Source organism: Macaca thibetana, chromosome 3 (genome assembly GCF_024542745.1).
Source record: "Macaca thibetana thibetana isolate TM-01 chromosome 3, ASM2454274v1, whole genome shotgun sequence".
In the NCBI taxonomy this organism is placed as follows: domain Eukaryota; kingdom Metazoa; phylum Chordata; class Mammalia; order Primates; family Cercopithecidae; genus Macaca; species Macaca thibetana.
The window spans coordinates 94,341,006-94,358,100 of record NC_065580.1 but is presented as its reverse complement, the minus strand read 5'-3'; positions in this window follow the sequence as shown (position 1 = coordinate 94,358,100).

Sequence of the window (17,095 nt, the reverse complement as noted above, 5' to 3'; positions counted from 1 at the left end):
AAAGGTTCCACAAATAAGGGTTTGTAGCTACTTTCCCATGTCTTTTTATCATCCATTTACTGCTATGTTACTATCCATTTAAACTCTTGTTTTGGGTAGATCCTTATAATTTTCTAATATTTGGTGTAAGTGTTCTTTTTATGGACATAAGATATCTTCATCAAGTATGTGTTATATATACAATGGATAAAAGCATTTTCTTTCTTAGATTTACTGGCAGAAGTTTTTCACCTAAAATAGTGCCAGACACACAGTAGGTGCTTTAACAATTGCTGATCAGTAAGTGTATAAATTAATGAGTATAGACTGTGGCTTACAAAAGGCAACTCAACTTTGGCAAACTGGTTAGCGTGGGAGATCAGAATCTGGACATAGACCAATTCACTGAAAATCAATTCACTGAATGGGCAATTTGTCAATGTTACACCAAATCTGAAACAAATTGTTGAATTAACCATCTGACAAATTAATCACTTGGTAAACTGATGTTGACAAACTAGTTATTAGGTAAATTGGCCACTTGAAAAATCAGCCACTGTTTTTAAAGCACTTCTTAAGCAACAACTGATGCTTGCCTTTTAAAAGCAGGGATTTAGCCTGGACTGCCTCTGTGGAAATGTTCATCTGATCAAGGATATATCAAAGTCCATCTATTTAAGTTCTCCTCTCCTCCACCTAGATGACCCTTCTCTTCCCTATTTTCTGTTCTTCCACTCCTCTAGCTACTGCCTCCTGTCATAATTAATCTCCATTTCTCCTATCTATAGTATATGCCTCCATCATTCCTGTCAGGTCTACACCTCTGGGCACAAAATGTTAAATGTTTATGTCCTTTCTGCTGTCACTCCTACTTACCCTAGTTCTGCCAAAACTCACCTTCTACATTGTGAATGTTTTGAGGCAAACATTTGTAGAGAGGAAAAAAAGTATGTCTCAATAAAATACTATGCACTGTCTAGAGGATATATCTCCAGGTCATCTGATTCTAGCCTTTCATTCCTGAGTACTGTCTACATACATCACACTGTGCCAGATTATCTGATTTTAGCCTTGTTCATTATCTTAGAGCTGTTTTACAACTATGTATAAGTATGTCTACTCTTTGAATTCTCTTTCCAACTAGTTATAATATCTGCCTAGTCCCTTCATTGAATGAGCTAAGTAAAGTCTTCAACACATGTTCATTTTCATACCTGTATAAGAATCATTTCACTCTTTTTCGAAAATTATCTTTTAACACATTCCTTTTTCCTACAGCCTACTCATATTTGCACAGTATTAAGAGCATTATCACAGTCTATAGTCTTGAATTACAAGCCAGGGTACCTTGGTTCACTGGTGACCTTTGACCAATTACTCCCAGTGCTTATGGTTTCTTCTTTGACTTTATTTTTATTATAATTTATTATAATGAAAATATTGACAAATAGTTGACTCTTAGCTATTTTTAAGAACTTTATTGACATATAATTTATATACCATAGAGTGTACTATCTAATGGTTTTTAGCCTAGAGCTGTATAACCATAGACACAAATCAATTTTAGTATATTCTTATCACTCCAAAAAGAAACCCCATATGGATTAGCAGTAATTCTTCATTTACCCCTGTCCCCCACTTCCCTGGCAACTATTAATATACTTTCCATTGTTATGAATTTACCTATTCCGGATATTTCATATGAGTAAAATTATACTATCTGTGGTCTTTGTAACTGGCTTCTTTCACTTAGCATGTTTTCAAGGTTATTCCATGTTGCAGCATGTATCAGTACTTGATTTACTTTTATAACCAAATTATATTCCATTATATGGATAGACCACATTTTATCTATTCATTTGTCAGTTGATGGACATTTAGATTGGTCTACTTTTTAGCTATTATGAATAATTCTGATATGAATGAGCATTCACAGACAAGTGTGTGTGTGTGTGTGTGTGTGTGTGTGTGTGCATGCGCTTTTATTTATCTTGGGTATACTATGAACTGGGTATAGACTATGGGTCTCATGGTGCATTTCACCTTTTTAGGAACTGTCAGAATGTTTTCCGAGACAACTGCACCATTTTACATTCCCTCCAGAAATGTGTGAGGGTTCTCATTTCTCCACGTCTTTGCCAACACTTGCTATCTTTTTTATTGTAGCCATTTTGGTAGGTGTGTCATAACTTAGGCTTTAAAGTTTACATGATTGATTTCATTTTCCTTAATTTTCACAATTTTTTCATTGCTAATTATTTTCATTGCAACCACAGCTTTCTAAATACCCTGTAGAAAGTTTTTTGAGGGGTAGAATGTATGTCTTATGGAAATCATTAGTGACTACTCATCCTACCTTTCTTACTCCTTTCCTGACTATCCATGAAGATACTATCATTCTCTAGTACCATTATCTATAGAGGCTCCATGTCATCTAACTTAATGTAAGAGGGTGAGAGAAGCTGGTCTCATGTTCATTCCTAACACCATTTTTGAACCATGTAATTGACACACATATCTCATTTCTTGATACAGAAACCATTCTTGTATATGACTCTCCTCAAATGACCATTGCTACTGCTTATCACCATATGGAAAATACTATTAGTTATCCTCCAGGACTCATTCTCTCCTACTTCCCTTATTAATAGAATACACAGTTACATCTGGCCACATAGTAACCCAGGTAAAAAACACAATCTCAGTCTCTCTTGCACATGACCACTCACCTGTCCTCCTATGGCCACATGACTGGGGATTATGTGTACAACTTCTGAAACACTGTGTTACAAGGAAAAAATATACCTTTCCCTTATTTATCTTCTTTAACAAATGTAGACATAAAGATGGTGAGCCATCTTTGACCATGCAGATGAGGGCATAAGCTACAGATGGCTGGGCAGCAAGAGAGGAGTTTCAGTCCCTGACACCATGAAATTTCATTGCATCTTTAAACTATTTATTTATGTTCAGATTGCTATGTGAAAGACAATAAACCTCTGTCCGATTTAAGTCACTGTTATTTTGGGTCTATGTTATGGCAGCCAAATCTGGGCCGGAGTAATACATCCTGTCACCATAACTCACCCCCCACACACTTCCTAGCTACTTTCAAACTTCCCAGATAATGGTTTTGCTCACCACTCCATCTTTTACAGACCACTTTAGTGATCACATACCCACCTCTGTTGGTGAGGTCCTTTACCCTTGATATTTCTCAGCCTCTCTTATTCAACAGACTCTGCACTTCCATTTCATATCAGTACAGTACCAGCATATGCCAACCTTAATCAGCTCCTTATCACTTCTTGTAGTGTTTATATTTACCTTTTATGTAGCACAATCCTGAAAATACCATTTCCCCTTTTGAGTTATGGCTGTTTTCTTTCATTCCCTCCTAAACATTTCAAAACAACAACCTACAAATGATATCCCTCACTTTTCTCCATATACTTCCTGTATTAATCATGATTCTTCAGAGAAATAACCCAAAATATAAATATAGAAATAGATAAAGATATACATCTATCTAGATCTACAGAGAGAAAGATTGGTTTTAAGGACTTAGCTCACATGATTGTGAAGGCTAGAAAGTCCAAAACTGAAGGACAGGCTGGCAGGCTAGAGACAGACTGCAGTTAAAGTCTGAAGGCAATTCAGCGTGCAAAATCCCCTCTTCTCGTCTTTTTTTTTTATTAAGGTCTTCAACTGATCAGATGAGGCCTACTCACATTATGGATGGTAATCTGCATTACCTAAAGTCTTCTAATTTAAGTGTTAAACTTATCTAAAGAATACCTTCAAAGAAACATCTAAAATAATGTTTGATCAAATATCTGGAGACCATGACCTAAGCTGACCATCATACTCTCCCCCTTTAATTCCATTAAATCTCATTTCTGTTCCTTCAGCACTATAGAAATTGTGCACAACCCCAGAATTAAGTTGGAGATTGTAAAACCCTAAATGAATCCAAAATTTTTTGGTATATAACCTTTTTCTGGTGAAAGAGTCCATCAAATTCTCCACAGATTAAAAACCACCATCCTAATAACTGAACCCAGTAGTCTTTCCCATCCTCCTCCTCCTTAACCCATCTGTGACCTCTTGTACTCCCGGTGGTTGTTTAAGACGCCAATAAGAAGAGAGTTTGCAGAGCAAAAGAAGCTATCATCAGAGTGAACAGGCAACACACAGAATGGGAGAAAATTTTGGCAATCTATCCCTCTGACAAAGGGCTAATATCCAGAATCTACAAAGAACGTAAACAAATTTACAAGAAAAAAACAAACAACCCCATCAAAAAGTGGGCAAAGGATATGAATAGACACTTCTCACAAGAAGACATTTCTGCAGCCAACAAACATGAAAAAAAAAGCTCATCACTGGTCATTAGAGAAATGAAAATCAAAACCACAATGAGATACCATCTCATGCCAGTTAGAATGGTGATCATTAAAAAGTCAGGAAACAACAGGTGCTGGAGAGGATGTGGAGAAACAGAAACACTTTTACACTGTTGGTGGGACTGTAAACTAGTTCAACCATTGTGGAAGACAGTGTGGCAATTCCTCAAGGATCTAGAACCAGAAATACCATTTGACCCAGCAATCTCATTACTGGGTATATACCCAAAGGGTTATAAATCATTCTACTATAAAGACACATGCACACGTATGTTTATTGCGGCACTGTTCACAACAGCAAAGATTGGAACCAACCCAACTGCCCGTCAATGATAGACTGGATAAAGAAAATGTGGAACATACACACTATGGAATACTATGCAGCCATAAAAAAGGATGAGTTCATGTCCTTTGCGGGGACACGGATGAAGCTGGAAACCATCACTCTCAGCAAACTAACACAAGAACAGAAAACCAAACACCACATGTTCTCACTTACAAGTGGGAGTTAAACAATGAGAACACATGGACACAGGGAGGGGAACATCACACACCGGGGCCTGTTGGGCAGTGAGGGGCTAGGGGAGGGATAGCATTAGGAGAAATACCTGACGTAGATGATGGGTTGATGGGTGCAGCAAACCACCATGGCACGTGTATACCTATATAACAAACCTGCACGTTCAGTACATGTATCCCAGAACTTAAAGTATAATTAAAAAGATGCTTTTAAAAAAAAAAAAAAAATCTAATAAGGTCCAATTAACTGTTCAAATCACTTCAATTTGATTTCTGTCACTGGAAACCAAAGGAGTCCTGACTAACCCTCCTAGGGTTAGTTTCTTAGTCCACTGATCCTTTTGCTATATATTTTCTCTGGGACGTTTTTTCCCTGCTCTCATAGCTTTAATCCTACCTCTGAGACAATAGTTTAGAAAGATCTTGGGTGCTGGAGCATTTGGACCTCAGTTGATGTTCCAGCTCTGCCACTCTGCACCTGAGCAAGTTTACTTAATCTCTGAATCCCTAGTCTTCATCTATAAAGTGGAGTCAATCAAATCTACTTTATAGAATGAATCATGTTTCTCTCTCCACCTTCCTTTTCTAAGCAGACAACTCCCAGGACAAGGCCTTCAGTTTCACTTATCTATCCATACTCAAGTTCAGCCTTTCTCTCTGCCTGCCAAGTATTTCCATTGAGACCCTATGCCATTACATGTTTAGCCTGCCTAAAGGTAAGGCTATGACCTCCTCAAAATCACTTCCGCCTCCTCCTACTGCTCCTCTCCATGGTATCACTGTCCTCCAAAGCAAATCTTCTTTGACTCCTGTCTCTCCCTCAACTTCCTTACTCAACCAGGCACCATGCCCTCTTATTCTATCCTTTGGGATGTGTCCCTTCCTTTTCATTTCCATGACACCATTATAATCTACATCCTAATTACTTCAAGTCTAAACTGTTGTCTCTTGAGCCCTTTTAAAGTGGGACCTCAAAGACTGCAGGATTAAAAACAGACTCTCTAGCCTGGTATTCGAGGCTATGCATGATTCCAACTCATGATCTTCCTTCAGAAACCTCCTACTTTAATCAAATTAGTTTTTAACTTATCCAAAACACACCTGGTGCCCACTCCTCCACATCATAATATGGTTCATCATTCCACCCTCTATGAACACTTCCCACTCCTCTCTAACTACCCTACCCCTTTCTACCCTTTGAGATCCATCCAAATTACCATCTACTCTGAAAAGCCATCCTTGATGATCCAGCCTAAAGCAAACTCTTAATCCTCTGAAGGCAATTTAGCCTCAACATAATTGTATTCATCAGGGTCCCAGCAGGAAACAGATGACACACTATAATTAGGATAATTAGAGGAGAGTTTAATAAAGGACATTTTATAAAGGTGTGAACAAGAAAACCAACTGTCAAGAGTCAAGGCCTTCTGTGTGAGGGATACAGACAGTCACCAGCAACCATGCAGACAGGAAAACTGGGAGTTAAGTAACCCAACTTTGCTCGCCTTCCTCCCTCTAATTTCTTACCATTATTCTCTATTAAATTCAACCAGGCGCCAGAGGTTAGAGAAACCCATTGATATAATCAGCTTCCACAGCACAGAGCAAAGAGTGGAAGAGTAGAACATGGATCTAAAGGAATAAAGATACTTAGCATAGTAGACTACAGTACAAGTTCTCTAGTCCCTCCTATGAAATTATATCAAAAATATTTTTAAACAATTTATTCTTAAATCCATCCAAAACAAAATGGATTAGAGAGTAGATAGATAAAGCAAATATGATAAAGCAAGTATGGTAACATGTCAATCATAGAATTTAGAGTTGGGTATATTAGTGTTTACTACAAAATTCAACTTCATAGTATAATTAAAATTTTTCATAATTTAATACTTGGGGAAAATGTGTTTTTAAAAAGCAGTGAATACTTTGCTGTGAAGCATGTTTCAAAAAGTATAAAAATTTTTAAAAAGAAGCAGTGAAACTTTCCTACCATACACTATCTTTTCCTCCATACTCTTTATATCTTAAATGTAGCTTCGTATCTGTTTGTCATAACCAGGCTACTGAAACCTGACAAGTACAATTATTTGGAAAGGACCAGGAAACAAAATATTTGACATGTAGTAGTTGTCATTTAACATTATGTAAATGTTTCTTCCACAACAGATATCCTAGTTCCATTAAATCAGCTTTCCTCTAGTCTTAAAACCTCAGGAAAGATAGAGATAATAGAGAGAGAGATGGAGACCGAGATAGAGATAGAGATGGAGACCGAGATAGAGATAGAGATGGAGACCGAGATAGAGATAGAGATGGAGACCGAGATAGAGATAGAGGTGGAGACCGAGATAGAGATAGAGATGGAGACCGAGATAGAGATAGAGATGGAGACCGAGATAGAGATAGAGATGGAGACCGAGATAGAGATAGAGATGGAGACCGAGATAGAGATAGAGGTGGAGACCGAGATAGAGATAGAGATGGAGACCGAGATAGAGATAGAGATGGAGACCGAGATAGAGATAGAGATGGAGACCGAGATAGAGATAGAGACCGAGATAGAGATAGAGGTGGAGACCGAGATAGAGATGGAGACCGAGATAGAGATAGAGATGGAGACCGAGATAGAGATAGAGATGGAGACCGAGATAGAGATAGAGATGGAGACCGAGATAGAGATAGAGGTGGAGACCGAGATAGAGATAGAGATGGAGACCGAGATAGAGATAGAGATGGAGACCGAGATAGAGATAGAGATGGAGACCGAGATAGAGATAGAGATGGAGACCGAGATAGAGATAGAGGTGGAGACCGAGATAGAGATAGAGATGGAGACCGAGATAGAGATAGAGATGGAGACCGAGATAGAGATAGAGATGGAGACCGAGATAGAGATAGAGATGGAGACCGAGATAGAGATAGAGATGGAGACCGAGATAGAGATAGAGGTGGAGACCGAGATAGAGATAGAGATGGAGACCGAGATAGAGATAGAGATGGAGACCGAGATAGAGATAGAGATGGAGACCGAGATAGAGATAGAGATGGAGACCGAGATAGAGATAGAGGTGGAGACCGAGATAGAGATAGAGGTGGAGACCGAGATAGAGATAGAGGTGGAGACCGAGATAGAGATAGAGGTGGAGACCGAGATAGAGATAGAGGTGGAGACCGAGATAGAGATAGAGATGGAGACCGAGATAGAGATAGAGGTGGAGACCGAGATAGAGATAGAGATGGAGACCGAGATAGAGATAGAGATGGAGACCGAGATAGAGATAGAGGTGGAGACCGAGATAGAGATAGAGGTGGAGACCGAGATAGAGATAGAGGTGGAGACCGAGATAGAGATAGAGGTGGAGACCGAGATAGAGATAGAGGTGGAGACCGAGATAGAGATAGAGGTGGAGACCGAGATAGAGATAGAGATGGAGACCGAGATAGAGATAGAGGTGGAGACCGAGATAGAGATAGAGATGGAGACCGAGATAGAGATAGAGATGGAGACCGAGATAGAGATAGAGGTGGAGACCGAGATAGAGATAGAGGTGGAGACCGAGATAGAGAGAGAGATGGAGACCGAGATAGAGATAAAGATGGAGACCGAGATAGAGATAGAGATGACAGAGGCAGAAAAAGAGACGGTGAGATCATTTTTAAAAGAGTGGCCTGAGGGTGAACAAGAATTCAGAAGATAGATTACCCATAAGATGGAACTTGGCATTATAAGTGGGCTTTCACCCTCAGTGTTTCCAAAGCTATTACTATCAAAAATCAATTATGAAATACTTGTATGCCTCCTAAAAGCCAGACTGTAGAAAAGACTGATGGTCCATAAAAGTCCAATGGCTACTTCCTACTGGATAGATATCCATTTTGCAATACCAAGTACTATCATAGGAAGGATTCTGGGGGAAAATGTGACAAACTAATAAGATTTAAAAAGAGATCACTCCCTACCTTCTTCTCTCATCTCAGTGGCAGTGCAAAAGAGATCATTGATTTTTCATAATACTGTGGTCACAACGCATTTACATCCCTAATGAGGAACTAATCTTACCTGTTATGATGTGTCTGTCCTCTCCTATGAGGGCAGTAATAGAACACAGTTGTGTTCTATCCTGTGTTCCCAGTATCTGGCAATACTGCTAGGCACATGGTGCAGAAATGACTTACAAATCTTTGGGGATGTATTTTGAATACACAAGACCACAAAGATCGGGGGAGGCAGCATGGTGCAATGGAGGATGGAGAAATTAAGGAGAAAAGCTCACTAGGCATGTACAGGGAGTAGTGTGCCTACTGTAAGGCCAGCTGTCTTCCAAGCCTGCTGACCAGGCAGCATTCTCTCCATGACTGGGTAACTTCCTTTCAGTTTGACACATCTGGTTTTAAGACAGAATAAAACAGTCTATCAAATTATAGTTACGTGACCATAGGAAAGGACATTTCTGAGTTTTCTTTCTTCATTGGTAAGGTGAGGAGTTCATGGCTTGTATGGTAAGTGTATGCGTAACGTTATAAGAAACTGCCGCTCCATTTTTTAATGTGGCTGCAGTATTGTACATTCCCAGAAGCTCCAATTTCTTGCCAATATGTGGCATTGTGAGCCTTTTGGGTTCAACTAGAATCCTTTCTAATTGATGTATAATTTTTCTATCCTCTTTGTGAAACCTTTTAAAATATTTTGCCCCTTGAAAAAAATGTTTTGGGTTGTTTATCTTGAGTTGTAAATGTTCTTTGTATATTTTGAATACGAGTTGTTTGTCAAGTAGATGTACTGTGAATATTTCCTGCAGTCTATGGTGTGTATGCCCTTTCATTTTCATAACACTGCCTTTTGAAGGACAGATGTTTTTAATGTAATAAAGTTTATTTTATCAATTTTTTAATGGTTCATGCTTTTTGTGTTCTAAGAAATATTTGCCTATCCCAAGGTCACAAAAACAAAGACTTTTTTTATCTTGTCTACCAGAAGTTTTAGAGTTTTTATGTTCACATTTAAGTCTATCATTCCTTTAAAGTTAATTTTGGTGTATGGTGTGAGATAATCGCTAAGGTTCATTTTTTTTCCCAAATGACATTCAAGTGTTCAGCACCATTTTTTGAAAAGACTGCCCTTCCTGATAGAGTTATATGGGCATTTTTATTAAAAGCCAATTGACTAAGCTGGGTGTGGTGGCCAGCACCTATAGTCCCAGCTACTTGGGAGGCGGAAGCTGAAGTGGGAGGACTGCCTGAACCCAGGAGTTCAATGCCAGCCTCAGCAATATAGCAAGACCCTTTGTCTTAACAAACAAGAAAAAAAGGCAACGGACCAAAATATGTGAATCTAGACTCTTTATTCTTGTCTGCTGATCTACATGTTTCTATCCTAACGCTAATACCACATTCTTGATTACTATAAATTTACAGTAAGTCTTGAAATCAGGTAAGTCCTCCAACTTTTATCTTTTCTTTCAAAATTATTTTGGCTATTCTTAATCCTTTGCTTTCCATGTAAATATTAGACTCAGATTATCAATTTCTGCAAAAGTATATCTTGCAATTTTAATATAATTAAAATCAATTTGAAGACATTGGACGTCTTAAGGATACTAAGTCTTTAAATACATGACTGTTATTATTTAGGTCCTTTAAAAAAATTATCTACTCAATGTTGCGTAGTTTTCAGCATACAGGTTCTACACGTGTTTTGTTAAGTTTATTCTAAGTATTGTACATTTTTGGATGCTATTATATTATTTGCTTAATTTGAATTTCCTATTGTTGATAGTATATAGAAATACTATTGATTTTATGTGCTGACCTTGGATCCTGTAACCTTAATAAACTCACTTATTATTCTAATAGCTATTTTTTTTGGTGCCATCAGATTTTCTACACAGACAATTATGTTGTCTCTAATTAAAGACTACACTATTTCCTCTTTTCCACTATTTATACCTTCTACATCTCTTTCTTATTTCACTGGCTAGAACCTCCAGTGTAAAGTAAAATAGAAGTGGTGAGAGTAGGCCAGGCGTGGTAGCTTATGCTTGTAATCCCAGCACTTTGGGAGGCTGAAGCGGGCAGATCACTTTAGGTCAGGAGTTCGAGACCAGCCTGGCCAACATGGCCAAAACCCCATCTCTACGATAAATATAAAAATTAATTGGGTGTGGTGGCGCATGCCTGTAATCCCAGCTACTTGGGAGACTGAGGCATGAGAATTGCTTGAACATGGGAGACAGAGGTTGGAGTGAACCAAGATTGTACCACTGCACTCCAGCCTGGATGACAGAGCAAGACTCCATCTCAAAAAAAAAAAAAAAAAAAAAAAAAAAGGTAGTGGTGAGAGTAGTCTTATTCCCAATTTTAGAGACAAAATATTCATTCTTTCACCATGAGAAATGATGTTTTCCATAAATGTCCTTAATCTGATTGAAGAAGTTCCTTCCTATTCCTAGCATACTGAGAATTAAAATCATGAACAGATGTTGAATTTGGTCAAAGATTTTTTTTTTCTGCATCTACTGAGATGATCATATAGTCTTCCCCTTTTAGTCTGTTATATGGTAAATTTTATTGATAGATTTTTCAAGTATTGAGCCAACCTAGATTTCCTTCGATAACCTCCATTAGATCATGACATATTATCCTTTTTGTGTATTGCTGGAATTGATCTGCTAATATCTTTGTTAAAGATTTTTGAATCTATGCTCATGAGAGTTCTTGATCTGTAGTTTTCTTTTCTTGTAATGTCTCTTTCTGGTTCGGGCACTAACATAATTGTGCCCAACCTCATTAAATTAGTTGGGAAGAGTTACCTTTTCTTCTATTTTCTGAAAGATATTTGTGTGGGATTGACATTATACTCATACTAGATGTTTGATAGAATTTCTCTCTGAAGCTATTTGTGTTGAGTTTTCTTTGGTGAAATGCTTTGAATTATGAGCTCAATTTGTTTAATTGATACAGAGCTATTCCAGTTTTCCATTTCTTCCTGTGGGAGTTTTGGCAATTTGTGTCTATCAAGGAATTTGTCCATGTTAGCTTTTCATGTATTCAATGGTTAGGTTTAAATTTACTAAAGTTGTTCATAATATAATCCTGTAGCCCTTTTAATTTTCATAGGATTTTAGTGATGTTCCTATTTTCATTTCTAATATTGGTAACTTGTAACTTCTCTTTTTCTCTTTATTGGTCTAGCTAAAAATTTATTAATTGTATTGATCTTGTCAAAGAACCAGTCTTGGGCTTCACTCACATTTTTATATTGTGCTTTCTTTTTTATTTTATTGATTTCCACTCCTTATTACATCCTTCCTTCTACTTCCTTTGGGGTTAATTTGCTCTTCTTTTCCTAGTATCTTCAAGTGGAAAATTAGATCATTGATTTTAGACCTTCCTTCTTTTCTACTGTAGGTATTTAAAGCTGTAGATTTCCCTGTGAGCATTGCTTTACCTTTTTTCTGAAAATTTAGATATTATGTTTTCATTTCCATTCAATTCAAAATACTTCCTAATTTCTCTTGCATTTTCTTCTTTACCTTGTGGGTTTTTTGAAAGTATATTGATTTCTCAATATTGAGCTTTTTTCCCCCAAATCCCTGTCAATGTTCCTGAAGCATGGAGCATTACAGTTTTTCTTAATCTTGTCCTAAACGTATTTATCAGCTTAAGGAGTTCTGGGGCTGAGACAATGGGGTTTTCTAAATATACAATCATGTCATCTGCAGAGACAACTTGACTTCCTCTCTTCCTATTTGAATACTCTTTGTTTCTTTCTCTTGCCTGATTGCTCTGGCCAGAACTTCCAGTACTACATTGAATAGGAGTGGTGAAAGAGGGCATTCTTGTCTGGTGCCAGTTTTCAAAGGTAATGCTTCCAGCTTTTGCCCATTCAGTATGATGTTGGCTGTGGGTTTGTCATAAATAGCTCTTAATATTTTGGGATATGTTCCAAAGCATTCCTATACACCAATAACAGACAAATAGACAGCCAAATCATGAGTGAACTCCCATTCACAACTGCTACAAAGAAAATGAAATACCTAGGATTACAACTTACAACAGACATGAAGGGCCTCTTCAAAGAGAACTACAAATCACTGCTCAAGGAAATAAGAGAGGACACAAACAAATGGAAAATAATTCCATGCTCACGGATAGGAAGAATCAATATCATGAAAATCGTTATACTGCCCAAAGCAGTTTATAGATTCAATGCTATTCCCATCTAACTACCAGTGACTTTCTTCACAGAACTATTAAAAAAACTACTTTAAATTTCATATGAAACCAAAAAAGAGCCTGTATAGCCAAGACAAACCTAAGCAAAAAGAACAAAGCTGAAGGCATCACGCTACCTGACTTAACTGACTTCAAACTATACTACAAGGCTACAGTAACCAAAACAATATGGTACTGGTTCCAAAACAGATATATAGACCAATGGAACAGAACAGAGGCCTCAGATATAACACCACACATCTACAACAATCTGATCTTCGACAAACTCGACAAAAACAAGCAATAGGGAAAGGATTCCCTATTTAATAAATGGTGCTGGAAAAACTGTCTAGCCATAGGCAGAAAATAGAAACTGGACCCCTTTCTTACACCCTATACAAAAATTAACTCAAGATGGATTAAAGAGTTACACATAAAACTTAAAACCATAAAAACCCTAGTAGAAAATCTATGCAATACTATTAAGGACATAAGCATGGGCAAAGAGTTCATGAATAAAACACCAAAAGCAATGGCAACAAAAGCATCATTGACAAATGGGATCTAATTAAATGAAAGAGCTTCTTCTTATCAAAAGAAACTATCATCAGAATGAACAGGCAACCTACAGAATGGGGGAAAATTTTTGCAATCTATCTGACAAAGGGCTAATATCCAGAATCTACAAGGAACTTAAGCAAATTTACAAGAAAAAAAAAAAATCAAAAAGTGGACAAAGGACATGAACAGACACTTCTCAAAAGAAGACATCTATGCGGCCAACAAACATATGAAAAAAAAAGTTCATCATCACTGGTCATTAGAGAAATGCAAATCAAAACCACAATGAAATACCATCTCATGCCAGTTAGAATGGTGATCATTAAAAAGTCTGGAAATAACAGATGCTGGCAAGGATATGGAGAAATAAGAATGCTTTTACACTGCTGGTGGGAGTGTAAATTAGTTCAACCATTGTGGAAGATAGTGTGGCGATTCCTCAAGGATCTAGAGTCAGAAATACCATTAGACCCAGCAATTCCATTACTGGGTATATACCCAAAAGATTATAAATCATTCTACTATAAAGACACATGCACACATATGTTTATTGCAGCTCTATTTACAATAGTAAAGACTTGGAACCCATCCACGACAGACTGAATAAAGAAAATGTGGCACATATACACCATGGAATACGCCATAAAAAAGGATTAGTTCACATCCTTTGCAGGGACATGGATGAAGCTGGAAACCATCATTCTGAGCAAACTAATACAAGAACAGAAAACCAAACACTGCATGTTCTCACTCATAAGTGGGAGTTAAACAATGAGAACACAAGGACACAGGGAGGGGAACATCACACACCAGGGCCTATTGGGGGGTTGGGGGAAGGGAGAGAGAGAGCATTAGGACAAATAACTAATGCATGCAGGGCTTAAAACCTAGATGACAGGTTGATAGGTGCAGCAAACCATCATGGCATATGTATATCTATGTAACAAGCCTGCACGTTCAGCACATGTATCCTGGAACTTAAAGTAAAATAAAATAAAATTAAAAATCCAAGAAAAGAAAAAAACCTTGTCCTGAACCTTGATCTTTAGGTTGCTTCTAAATTCTGTTAATTTGGGGAACTTTAATTATTAACTTAAGTTTGGAATCCAAACTCCTGTTCCACCCTCACCTACATCCAGGTCACCCAACTAACCTAACCCTGCTATTGCCTCCTAGCTTCCAGAGTAACTAAACAAACAATATTCATGAAATTAAGTGACCTACGGCATATTTACTTAAAATAATACCTTTAAACCCATTTTTAAAAGACTTATGCAGACTTCATAATATGAAAAAATAGCTATAGTACAGGCTTAACCAAAAAGAATTACATATATAATATCATAACAACAGGGTATAAAAAGAAAAGAAAAGCTATGCATGGAGAAACAATGGAAAAGAAAACACTAAAATGTGAAAAAATAAATTTTAGGTGATTGAAATGTGGTATTTTATTTTCTCTTATTCCCACTCTTGAGTTTTTCAATATATATGTATACTTTTAGTAATTAAAAAAGCATCAAAAATATAACTTTAAGAAACAAAAAAGTCTAAGGGATAACTTAATACCATTTGTTTATTAATTTTTTAAAAGCAATACAGAAATAATCAAATATTCCTTTGTCAACTCAGTCAGAATCCTTACCTTGTCAAAAGTTCTACCCAGAAGTTGATTTTCAACTTCCAGGGTGCTATGGTCTTCAAAGGCCCCAGCTTCTTTATTACTATAGGCCAGCTATCCCTCTGTCTCAGCATCCATTGCTCTCTTCACTCCTTGCTGTATAGGATTATGTTAACATAGGCCACAGCTCATCAGTGTACCACCAACCCTTCACAGGGGAGCCATCACACATGCAAAATTTATTTTTGCCACAAGTAAGGATATAAGGATACATACTGCTACAACAAGGTATATTAGACTTACAGGTTATGCAAGAGATTAATTCAGAGAAGATACAACTTATTTCAAGTTAGCTGTAAGAAACATGATGCAGCAGCTGGCCAGTAACCAAAAAAGTTCATGATTTACTAGAAAACGTGGTAATTGAATGCCTCTGAGAATGCAGGAAAATGTAGACAAATGGTCAACAGCCTTAAACCGTAATCATGAAATATATGGTAACTGTAATGTGTATTTTCTATTTCCCAAAACTTTAAGAAAAAAATTATATCCATCTTCTAAATCCTTCAAATGATCTGCAAAAGTTCTACTCTGCAAAAGTGCATAACAAATACAAAGTTTGGGAACACTGAAGGGAACCCTTCTTTTGAATTCCACCGTATGTTATAGTGCCTCTGTCAATTACAATGCCTCCCTTTCTCCCAAACTCTGATAAAAAAGAGTGAAAGTAAAAACCATCGAGCATATCTACTGTGTCTGTTTTCCCCCAAATTGGTGTAATTATCTCACTTGAGTATCTTACTCAAGCTAGAACTGACAGTTTCATATTCTATATTGAAGTTACTAGCTCTACAGAGATGGTCCCTAGCAATGACTTTAGCCTGAAAAATTAGCTCAGTTACAAACCGTTTCTATTAAAGAGACAATATTCCTACAATAGAATATTTTGACAAAAAGTTAAACATGCACAGAGATAAAAATTTCTTTACAAGTGTATAATCTACCAGTCATTCAAGAAAATGATCTGTAAACTTGAAAATAACAAGCTTATAAGTTACCAAATTAGTTAAGTAATATATGGCTTGATATCTAGGGTAAGAACATTTCCTGTACAGAAGCTATCCTTCCATGCCACGTCAAGAAAATAATAAGGGAGAATAATCTACATTTTAACTCTCTCAAAAATGTAAGGGCAGTGAACGGATTCACAAAAATAGTAGAGCTGCACTCATTTTATACCCCTCTACTAAGATAGAGAGCCTTCGATAGGTTTGCTGACCCTATAATTGATTCACTTTTGCTGGAAGATACCATTTTAGGATTAGTGGCACTTAAAGAGTGATTCTTGTCTCTTTTTTTTTTTTCTTTCACAGATATGCCTTGCCTCAACAACCATGCTGAAGACTTCCTAGGACAAAGACTGAGAATTCTTACTGCCTTCAGCATCTATCCAGTGTTCTACACATAATTTTAATTATGATCAATGTGATTCTTGCCAAGAATCTAGTCTGTTGTGCCTCATTTTCCTTCCTCCTATGTAAAAGAAGAATAACAGTTACACTTTAAAGGGTTGTTGTGAAGATTAAATTAGATAATGTAGGTGAAATGCCTGGTACCCAGCCCACCTCCTGCACTGTGCTCATTGATTCTATACAGCCTTTAATTATGAAACAAAGTAACATTTCCAGACTCTATAAATTTTTTAAGAAGGTGAGAATTGAAAGTAATGGATTCAACTGACAGCCAAAGTGTGCTTTTAAATCAACTGTTGTATCAGGGTCTGAGAGTTTAC